Source organism: Sceloporus undulatus, chromosome 3, assembly GCF_019175285.1.
Source record: "Sceloporus undulatus isolate JIND9_A2432 ecotype Alabama chromosome 3, SceUnd_v1.1, whole genome shotgun sequence".
Classification (NCBI taxonomy): Eukaryota; Metazoa; Chordata; class Lepidosauria; order Squamata; family Phrynosomatidae; genus Sceloporus; species Sceloporus undulatus.
The window spans coordinates 28,473,252-28,485,179 of record NC_056524.1 but is presented as its reverse complement, the minus strand read 5'-3'; the positions used below and the strand labels follow the sequence as shown (position 1 = coordinate 28,485,179).

At 40.7% G+C, this 11,928-nt stretch overlaps 1 protein-coding gene across 1 annotated transcript in view; it reads left to right on the top strand.

Moving 5' to 3' along the window:
* The window catches only part of MICU2 (mitochondrial calcium uptake 2), a 116,032-nt gene that overhangs the window by 15,133 nt on the left and 88,971 nt on the right, over positions 1-11,928 (top strand). The gene's annotated exons all lie outside the window — the stretch shown is intronic.

Genomic DNA, 11,928 nt, shown 5'->3' with positions numbered 1-11,928 from the left:
ACCAACCAAAATGCACAAAATACATGTTGCAAGCTTTCGAAGCTCCACTGGCATCTTCATCAGGCAAAGATGCTAAAGCATACAGCAGGGGGGAAATTATGAAGATGTTAGTTGCAAGCCTGCATTCTGTCAAGATGTTGCTGTTCTCAGTTCAGGTGTTGTTGGAGGGACATTTGTGCTGCCTGGTCTTTCTGGCCATGTGGGTACTCCAGGTGAAAAAAAAAATAGTTCCATTAGCAAGACAAAAAGAGATGCTTCTCTTGAGATCCAAGTTGCCTCAAGATCTGTTTTACATACACTGATAGGCATCTCTATATCCTGGCTTTGTATCCTCAGAAAGTGTCATTTGTCCATGGCTTTGAATACCTTTTCACATGGAAAACATCAGCAGGGGCAAAGACTGAAGAAGTTATTTTTCCCAAGCTGTGAGCAGAGGTATATTCTAGCATGTTCTAATTCCTTCATTGTTTAAATACTGTATTTAAATTTCTGTCTAGCCAAGAAAAATATTTAATTTAAAAATCACACATTTTTACATACACACACACAAATTGGTTTCAGTTGCTTATAGATAGTTTTATCAGACTTGTATGTTTGGTTGCAGGGTGTGAGCTGGGGACTTAACTTACCTGAGTGCATTATTGAGGGAAAGGATCATTCAGCTAGTAAAACAGGCTGGTGTTTTTTAAAAAAGTGCTAACAGCCATGTGTGAGATCTGTAAACTCCATCACCTGGGCCTTGCTCAGTTGAGTCTGCTGGAAAAGAGGCAAGTGTTAATGCCGGAAGACTCAATATGAGAGTGTAGGTACAACAAACCATGCAGATATTATGGAGGTCAGATATGAGATAGGGCAGGAATAATGGGAGCTATTCTTGGTGTTTCAAAAACTACTGATAACCCCGTTAATGAAGGAAACTGTGATAATTTAAAATGCCATTCCTAATAAAGGATTGTTGTAGGGATGAGACTTCCAGGTTGTACAGTATGTCCAAGATTGTTGAAGTGGTTCTGAAAGAGAAGAAAGGCAGATCCCCCGGTGGTCAAGAAAATTATTGTACAGAAGAAGACTCTTTAATACTGCTGATCACTGTTTTCTCAGAATTTGTGATCCAGCCTGTTAGAAAGTGTACATTTTTGGGTTGTTCATTGTGTGGTGAGTATTATCCTTAGATATCTAAGGTCCAAAACAAACTGCAGAAATAATCCAGTTTGAGACTGCTTTAACTGCTCTAGCTCAATGCTAGGGAATTCTGGGAACTGTAGTTTTGTGAGACATTTAGATTTCTCTGTCAGAGAGTTCTGGTGCCACAATAAACTACAGAACGATAGATAATTCCAGGATTGGATGGGCCAACAAATCATGATTAAACAAGCCAAGATTTCTAAGCCAGCAATTAACCAAGGCTTCAAATTAGGATTTGCTGATAATAAACCACAGTAAACAGAGTGGCTAAACTAAGTAATTGACACTGTAACTTCAGAAACCCATGAGAAGTAATGTGTTGCTAACTCCAATATCATTAGACATAAATGGTGAGCCAATCAAATGACAACATGGATTTGATCCACATTTTAATTGGGTCTCGGTTACACCTCTGCACTTCTCTGCTCACCCATTATATAAGAATTATTATATATTTCTTACTTGCCTCTCCCCATGGATACATGAGTTAGGAAGCTTAAAGGGAAGCAGTAGTGGGATGTTTAGAAACAATTTTTTAAGGAACATCTCTTAAGACAGAAGATTTCTACCCCTTGAGAAGCACTGTTGACCCAATGCAGCTGAAGTTTGTCTCTGCCTCTAACACAAGACTGGGAAAATGCCTTCATGGTAAACAGCATAACCCATTATAGCCACCATATCTTCCTAATTGTGAGATACTCCACATTATGGCTGACCAGTCTGCCATAAGAACACGATCAACCTCTTGGCAGGTAATATTGGCAAAAGCCTACAAAACATCTAAAATTAAACTATCTTATTATACTCTCATTCAAACCTGTATTAATTACATATGTAGTCATGTTTATGAAAATAATATTAACAATAAGAATATAATTTCAGAGCACTGTACTAATGCATTTAAATACAACAGTAGGTTAAATTATAGTGTATTTTAAGACTTATCCGCCAAGGGCAATAAAGTTAACAACATGGTTATTAAAATCTTTGTATGAAACATCATAAGAACAATGCAGACTAAACCATTCTTGCATCCGAAAAGCTGGAATGCAAAGAAGTTTTTATTCTTTATTGCCCCAAGTAAAAACTCTGTGGAAACAGATAAGTGATGACAAAGCTTTGATGTTAATAAACCCAAATGGAAGTAAAAAATCAAAGTGTGTAAACGGCTAGGTTATAAAAAGAGAGATGACAGAGTTATACCCTGTAATTAGGTGTAATTTGTGCTTTTGGCACAGCTATTTGTCCTGTATGAATGAGAGGCTGTCTTACATTTTCTTTGCTTGTATAATAGAATTACTGTACTGACACATCTACTTAAACATGTTCAGGTTCTTTTTTTTTTTTTTTTTTTATAAATTATTAACAACCACCCCCCCCCCCTTGTGACGCTTGACTTGTAGATACTTAGTTTTAAAGGTGGAAAAAAAAAAACACAAGCAACAGCTTCACTTGATGCAAATATTTAAGTATAAGAGGTAGCAGGGCTAATGAAATACAGGAAAACCACATTTTAGCTTTCTGGCATAAGTCGTAACCGCAGAGGTACTATGAGTTGTCCATGCAGACAAGAGAACAATTGAACAATCCAATTAAATAATTGTGTGATCTTTCATGTTTAAGAGCTCCATAAATGCTGTCTGATCAGGGTTTCAAAGTAGCTATATGCAGTGTAATTTGTGCTGGCTATATATTGGTCTGAGCTCCAGTATAATCGCAATATACACAGTTACCAAACTGCCTTTACAATTGAAAGTTGAGGAATTGGGGAAAGAGACATCTTTAACATCAGAGGGGCCAGGATTTCATATGAAAGCAGTTCTGAGAACTGATTTTAAACTAATAGGTTTATTGAAAATAATTATTTCCATTTTACTATATTATTTTATAGACTATTGTCAATATGCCAAGCAGTTATTTATACAAGCATCCTTATATCTCCTAACTAAATATGACTGTGGTTATTTCTGTAGCACCTTTAACATTACAATCACAATTTTATTTTACTGCTCCATTATTTTTTTCCTAGATCTGAAAAAATTATATACGACTTACCATACAAAAGTGCTTTAGTGTATTAAATGTGAACAAATATTTGGCACTGATAAGCAATGCAACACAGGTCTTAAATCCCAACTATGTTTAGGATTGGTTTAGGATTGTGTTGGAGGTTGTTGTACTTGTATACTTGGAAACAAAACCCATTAACTACAGTGGGGCTTACTCCCAGATAATTTGATATAATGTTTCAGTTTTAGTAAACTTTTACTGTAAGTTATTTCATTGCTCTTTATATTACCTCAGTGGGTTGTTAGTGCCTGCTAAAGGATTAGCAGGAAATGCCTTGTTACCTGTTTCTAATACTTGGGTCAATGTAGCCATTGTAAAATGTAATCAGTTATATACTGGATATAAATACTGTAATTGAATTTTACTTAGATAATAAAACTCTTTATCGAGAGCCAGCATGGTGTAGTGGTTTGAGCAGTGGACTAGGGCACTGGGAGACCAGTTTGAATTCTAGCTCAGCCATGGAAACCCACTGGTCACACTCTTTCAGCCTCAGAGGATGGCAATGGCAAACCCATACTGAAGAAATCTTGCCAGGAAAATCTCAGAGGTCAGAAATGACTTGAAGGCGTTCTCCACACTGTCAGATATGTGCTGCTTAGGTGTTATTTAAATGTTTGCTAAACTTTTTGGCAAAAACAGTCCCCTAATCTGTACCATGTGGGCCTACCTCTGGTGAAAATACTGATTTATGTTTTTGCAGTTTTAAAAAACAATTGACTAAGAATAAGTGGAGATGTGTTTGTCAAATAAAATAAAATTTTATGGTTTAACAGAATAGGAACTTAAATGAACACTTGAAAAGCTGGCAGCATTGTAATGTCATAATATGCTATGCCTAATCATATGCTCATTCCCCCCCCCCCCCGCCCTGCTTCCCCCCCTGTGCATCTGCAAGGAGTTCAAAAGCTGACTTTGTCTAAACTTGAGAAAGTGTAGCTACTCCTGAAGTGGCAAGTTTTAACAGTTGCAGACGAATGTAGCCAGGACACTCTTTGGTCCTTTTGTTTCAAAAGTAATTAATGTTTCTTTAAATTAAGAAATGGTGCTTATTCTGATTAAGGAAGCAGTGTTTAGATAGCTCCTGGGGGGGAAATGAACGTATTTTCTGCAGTCGTACTAGTGGTCACCTCCATTTTTGAGGATAGCTGTGGAATTTCAGGGATAGTAGGTCAGGGTTCATACCTGATTTGGGGACAGATGCCTTGATTGACCTCATGACTTACTTATGCCAGGAAATGGACAGGATGCAAATAACCCTTCTGGTTCTCCTGGACCTCCCTGCAACTATAATAGCATAAATCATAGTCTGTTTCCAGATTACTGGATTGCTTTTAGCAGAGTATTGTTATGGTGGCCCCTGTCCTCCATGCTTCATCAGTCTCACAAATAGTCTTAGGAATATGTCTTTTTACCAATGTGGCACAGAACCACAATGAGCAGACGCTGTGGTCCCAAGCCGGCCACCACCATGGTCCGCAAGGGACCACTGGCAAGGAGCGCTCCTTTTGCGCTCCTTTTGCAGCTGGGTTGGGTGGTCACAGTGCAACTTTGGCCTGAAGCCAGTGCTTTTGGCCCATCGGTTTTGAGCCACTGTTCCATTTTAATAAGGGTTTACATCACAGGTGATGAGTTGGCAACCATCCAATGATATGAACCATTGCGAAGAAGCATGAACCTTCTAGATGGTTCTGAGAAGAGATTTTAAAAGCCCAAATGCAACATGAGGCTTCAGTCTGTCTGATTCTGGTTTGGCAGACCACGAGGAGCTTGTAACTAGCAGCTCTGGAACTGGAATCTTGGTAGAACTGGATAGTGGAGTCAAGGGCTCCAAACCCCCACGTATTGAACAGCAGCAACACTGGTCATTCTCTTCCGCCCCCCCCAAGAATCTTTGGGGGAGGTAGGAGGTCCTTGCTTGTCTAGCCAGTTTCATATCATCCTGAGCATTAGATTTCCTTATACAAACTATTCCTTTATAATATGTAAAAGCACTTTTGGAATGAAGGAACATAAAGCAATTGAATCTTAATCAGACAAGATGGAGGTATTTTGGCAAACAAATCTGGTATCCTGGATAGAAAATTGGGTGAAGAATTTAGGGGCTGGACAGATGGGTGACATCTAGCCGCCCCTTTACTGGCTGGATCAGTGCACCAGCAACCGTATGCTGTGGTACCGATCCAGCCTCTAGAGTGCACAAAAAGGAGCCAGAAAAACCGACTTCTTTTTGGGCCCTCTAAGGGGCATCATAGCCATGGAAGCGCGGCTTTGTGATGCCCTTTTGGCGCTGCATCATCTAGATGCAGCGCCAGGGCTGTGCCATGATGCCGTGCGCCATCTAGAAGGGCATGCAGCGTCATGACGTGAGCGGAGTCATGGCATCCAGTGTGCAGATTCTGTGCCGTGGCTCTGCCTACAGGTTGGCACAAAGTGCCAGTCTGTAGAGCCCCTGAGTCTATATAAGAAGTCTATGGTCTTGGCATTTCTGTGAATCTGTCACTAAGTATAGGCATAATATTAGTCAAGAGTCCATATTGCATCTTTATTTTATATTTTATCTTTAAACCTTTGAAGACTCAGGACAAAATGTACATGTTTATGTTCTGGGTTAGCTATTTTAAACTACAAAACAGAAAAATATTTATATGTTAATTTGAAATTACTGGGTGTATGTATTGAAAAGAGAGCTGCTACTTTTACCTAACTCCTTGCTATATGATGAACATTGCTCTGTAAATATTAATGAATAATGATCCTTTGTTTAGTTTAAGGTACTAAGGTCTGATTTGTGTTGCTGTTGGACATATTACATGTTACGTTGTATGTATGCGGCTATGCATCCATATGGTGATAATTCCTATCTGTGTGAACGAGTTTATTTCACATTTGCAAAGTATGGCCCGGTACATACAGGCCTTTTAGGTGCCCTCATCATGTACTAGGGGTTGGCTGAGGGCAGAGCACCCACATGCCCTGCAACCCTTGCATGTGACGAGGCCGTAACAACGGCAGCGCCCTGTATACATGGGCACCGCCATTGTTACATAAGTGCCGTGCAGCATCCATACGGTGCTGCACGGCACTTACGTAATGAGTGCGCCGGCGGTGCATTGGTTATGCCACCACCGCAGCTTCAAAAGAACCCGCTTTTTGCGAGTTCTTTTTCTGCTGGCAAGAAGCCTTGTGGTTTGGTGGCTGAGGCTTCCCTCTGACGGAAAAACAGGCACTGGCAGGCCACCCTTTTTGGGTGGTCTGTACCATGCCTATAAACTCTTTTTAGTCCAGTATGTGTTTGTAGCCTAGATTTGCTCAGTGGAAGCTAGTCAGCATGAAACCAAGAAAGAGAACTGAGACCATTTCTAACAAGAGAATTGAAATAGATTATTTTTATTTATTTGCTTCTGGAAACTAGCTATCTTCCATGAAGGAGTGCGTAGGGTAGCACCAACTATGTTAAAATGCTTACTCTTTACAATGCTCTAACATCACTTCTGTTTGATTCAAATAAATCTCACAAGCTCTGACCATTACATAAATTAAGGAAAATAAGGTTGCATAAATCATCTTAAACTCAATATTCTGACACTCTGTTTCCTACCACCTGAGTAGTAGGTGAGCAACTGCCTGGTTTTTGGCTCTCCTGATGCTCCGTTTTTGTTCCCACTCCAGAATGGCCTCCTATTAGCCATCCTGCTTAATGGTGGAGTTGTTGCTGCTGCTATTGTTATTGCTACTACTATAATAGAAACCAGCAAGCCAATTATTAGTATAGAAATAGTAATAATTATGCACCATGAGTGCATGAGCCGGGTCTGATAGAATTTATCCTCTCTAGCTGTAAGTTTTTTTACCGGCATTGGCCCTGGGAGAATAGTGAAAAAGGAGAAGAGAATCACAGGCCTTCAGTGCTGGCTTGCAGCAGGTTTCTGCTATAAACAGTGCAAGAAAGTGTTTTTTTGTGGGTTTTTCAGGCTATGTGGCCATGTTCTAGAAAATTTTCTTCCTGACGTTTCACCAGCATCTGTGGCTGGCATCTTGAAGATGCCAGCCACAGATGCTGTCGAAACATCAGGAAGAAAATTTTCTAGAACATGGCCACATAGCCCGAAAAACCCACAAAAAACCATGGATGCCGGCCATGAAAGCCTTCGACTTCACAATGCAAGAAAGCTTGATTTGGGAAAGAATGGGATTCTGCTCTAGCCAAAATGAGTATAGCTGAGTATAGCTGTGTGTGCCTGCCTACAACAGGCAAGATAGAGACCAGCATCCTCCAGAATGCCTTACCGAGCATGCACGAGCAGGAAAATGAAGAGAAATGGGGAGAAACAGATAGGGATGCGTCACCAGCTACCCCAAACATGTTAGAAATACATACAGTGGGCAGTTGGCATCCACTGGGGTTTGATTCCAGGACCCACCATGGATACCAAAATCTGTGGATATTCAAGTGCTATTAAATGCAATGGCATAGATATTATATAAAATGGTAAAATCAAATTTTGCTGTTTGGGATTTATGCTTCATTACAGTTACTTCATTAACTGAAGTATACTTGCATTAAAAAAATTGCTATTGAATGACATTACAAATGCCCCCTTTTGTACTGAATGCAATATCATGCACGTATGGTTGCTTTATCCATATCACATTTACTCTAAACATTTTATATTGGCCGTTATGATTTTAGAAACATTTTTATATCACTCGTCATCATATTATTTATACAAGCATGATTTTGAATCCCATAACAGAAGAATTTTCAAACCCTATCTGATATGAAACTAAAAACAAAATGTGCATTAAATAAACACTTCAGAAATGAAACTGAATTTCATAACTTCATAAGATATTTATCACTATTTTACACTGTTTTCTCAGATCAGATTTGATTGGCAAACAACAGTTGGTGTTGGGAATTTGTGGATATCTAGAGATTTAAAAATAATGTATCCTTTTTAAAACGTCTACTAGCTAGCATATTCCTTGCAACCTTTGTTTTTACAGATGGCTTTAGAAAGTATGCTGCATTTAAAATCTAAAAGTGGATTTAGAACAGCTTTGAAACTGTTCTTATTGTGGCAGAATAGAAATAGTATGGCATGACTACTTAATCTCTAGTAGGGCGAAGGATTCTTTTTACATAATCCTATCTTTCTTAAAAGATGTTAATGCAATGTGTCTAATGTACTGAAATCAATTACAAGAAAACTCTTTAAGTCTAATAGTCTATTATAGAAGCAGCAGCATTTGTGAAAGTGCACATGAAGATTCCTTGGGTTAAATTTATATTTGTTATTTTAGGGATACCGCTGCATTAGCTTAGCTTACTTGCCTGTTTATTTTGCTATTTACTACAAATACTAAATCAAAATCCATCTTTAATTTTGTTGGCAATTTTAAGTGCAAGACAAAGCAGGAAAGAAATGACACAGTATTTAATAAAGTTCTGAAATTGAGGCTGTACCATAAGATGAAGTATGTACTGATGACATTTTAGGCATATTTGAGTTAAGTATATCTACAATTAGATCAAATTTTAAATTCTCTACTAATGAAGAAAATTATTTTAGTGCCAGGGAATGATGACGTTCAGAATAATATTGAAGCATGAAACCTAGTACAGTGGACCCTCCTTACATGTGGATTTGCCATGTGCGGATTTGAGCAAGCCCATACTGTCCCCAATAACGGCGCACGTGCACCCACACCGCCATTGGAGACAAAAGTCCCTCCCTCTCTTCCTTGCTTTCTTCCCTCCCTCCCAGGGCTGGGAGCAGAACCAAGGCTTGGATTTTGCAGCTCCAGGCCCAGGAGCCAGGACATAGGCTCTGGACCCAAAAATCCAAGCCTTGGCTCTGTTGCTTGGATTTTGTTGAGGCTCCAAAGGCGCAAGCGACAGAGCCTGGGCTTGGATTTTGGAGTCCAGAGCCTCCGTCCTGGCTGCTGGGCCTGGAGCTGCAAAAACCAAGCCTTGGCTCTGCTTGGCTCTGAGGGCAGTGTTCTGGAGTGCTCCAGAAGCTCCAAGGGTGGCACTCTGGGGCCCACTGACCAGAACACCACCCTTTGACTTTTCTTTCATCCAGGTCTTCCTTCCAGCCAAGGGACACCGAACAGCAAGGGTGGCACTCCAAAGTGCATTCCTTGGGGGGGGGGGTGCCCTGGGGCCTGGCTGGATGACTTCAAGGTCCATTTCAGCAGGGGCCCCGCTGAGGCTCCCCTGCTCCACTTTTCCTGCCCTCCAGGCCTCACCATGCACTCACCATGCCCTCAGAGCTTTCTTCCATCCAGGTTTTCCTTCCACTTGCATGATGACGCCTGAAGGGCAGGAAGAGGAGCAGGGGAGCCTCAGAGAGGCCAGAGCTGAAACAGACCTTGAAATCATCCAGGCAGGCCCCCGGGAATGCACTCTGAAATGCCACTCTCGTGGTTTGGCGGCCCTTAACTGAAAGGAAGACGTGGATGGAAGAAAAGTCCAAGGGTGGCGCTCTGGTCAGTGGGCCCCAGAGCGCCGCCCTTGGAGCTTCCTTCCATCCAGGTCCCTTCTTTCCATCCAAAGGATGCCCAGGCCTCATGGTTCTTGCTGCCTCCATCAGGCCTTGACAAGTCCCTCTGACTGCCCCAGTGGTCATGCACTTGCCCAGGCCTGAAGCCGGGGGTGGCAGGAACCATGAGGCTTGGGCATCTCTTGGCTGGATGGAAAGGACCTGGATGGAAGAAAGGTCAAGGGCAGTACGCCAGAGTGCCCATTCCTGGAAGGGGGGTGGTGCTCTGGGGCCTGACTGGATGACTTTGAAGTCAGTTTCGGCTCCAGACCTGCTGAGGCTATGTCATTCTGCTTCCTGGCCTCGCCATGTCCCCAACCGGGGGGAGGAGGAGGAGGAAAGGAAGACAAGGTAGGCTTTGGGTGGCTGGGGAGGCAAAGTCCCATTGTCCCCAATGGTCGCACAGCCATGTGGCCGCACCACCATTGAGGTCAATGGGACTTCAGCATACGCTGATTTTGCCATACGTGGGGGGATCCAGAACAGATCCCCTGCGTATAGCGAAGGCCCACTGTAAGTTCTTTTAGCAACTCCTCTGAACCCACAGACTAACCCCCACAACAGGGCTTGTATTAAAAGAAATAGCTTCTCATTGCTACACCTTGCTACCAATATTAGAAAAGATGTGGGGAGATACTAGGTGAAATACTTCCATGAGTGAAGTTAAAAAAAAATTATCCAAGCCGTTAAGTTTAGATAGTTGAAAAATTAGTTGGTAAAAATATTTGATTTGATAAGTCAGAGGAAAAAGTGAATTATCAAGCTAGATTCCATCAGAAAAGTTCTTTTTATACTGCTGCCAACAATCCTGTGTTAGATAAGTATAGTCCTTTTTAAGATTCAAGTAGTGCATAATTTCTGTTTCTCTTAAATATTTCCAAACCATATGCTTGATTTATAATGTGTACTTGGCTCGTTCCATTTTTGCTACATGCATTTGAAAGATTTGATTGAATCTTCTCAAATAATTTTTTTAAAGGGCTGTAAAAAATTTGCAGTATTTTTCCACAGCTAAACAAACGGCCCATTCCCTTTCCTCTCAAATAGGTGGAGCCCAATCAGTGTTCAGCTCCCAGTGTCCAGAAGGCATTCCTAGTGTGCTGTCACTATTGTAAGTGCAGAACAGTTTAATAAAGATACAAGAACACTTCCAACCAATAGTGCAGTTGTTCATAAATGACCAAATTAATAATGCCAGTTTGGAGTAATACATGATGATCTTTCACAGAAATGCTGCCATTTGTGAAATTGTAAATTCAGTATCATATGTGTGCCCACACATAGCCTGATTGGACATGGCATAACAGATACCATACTGTGTATTGGCATACATATGACACTGAGTGGATTGATCCTCCTAAGAATGAACATTCATAGTAAGTGTTACCAGCATTCCATCATGTTTGTGCTCATGCATAGATATTTAGACATCATATGCCTGTGTTAGTCATATAAAATACAGCACAGATTCATGGAAAGCACATAGACCTTTGGATAAACTGTAAAGTTGTATTTTTGTTTCAGTTTAACAAACATCTGTTTTGAACAAGCTAGTTTAAGATTATTAAACTTTATTTTTGTATTCAACAATATTCAACAGCATTCTCCCTTAAGTAGGGATGATACTTGACTGTGGTGCAGGTGGCAGGGAGACAAAAAGGGAGGGAGAATTCAACATTCCTGTAGTGGGCCTCCTGTGAGTGGGAAGTTTTATACCTGTGGAAGAAGATAGGATTGTGTCATCTTATGTTTGCTCTGTTTCTGCTTTGATTTTGATAGATTAATGCTTGTAAGTTTTAGAATGAATAAAAGGAAATTATTCACCCGCTGTTTTTTTATTCATCGGTATTAAACATCGGTATTTAAAAAATTAATGAGGAAAAAACAACTAGAGTGGGTTCTTGGTACCTGTTGGAGTTTGGTTCCAGGATCCCCCATGGATGCCACAGTCTGTGGATGCTCAAGTCTCCTTTAAATACAGTGGCATAGTAAAACAGTGTTCCTTATAGAAAATGGCAAAATCAAGTTTTGCTTTGTGAAATTTGTATTTTTAAAAAATATTTTCAAGCCTTGGATGGCTGAATCTGTGGATTAAGAATCCATGGATACGGATAGTTCACAGTAC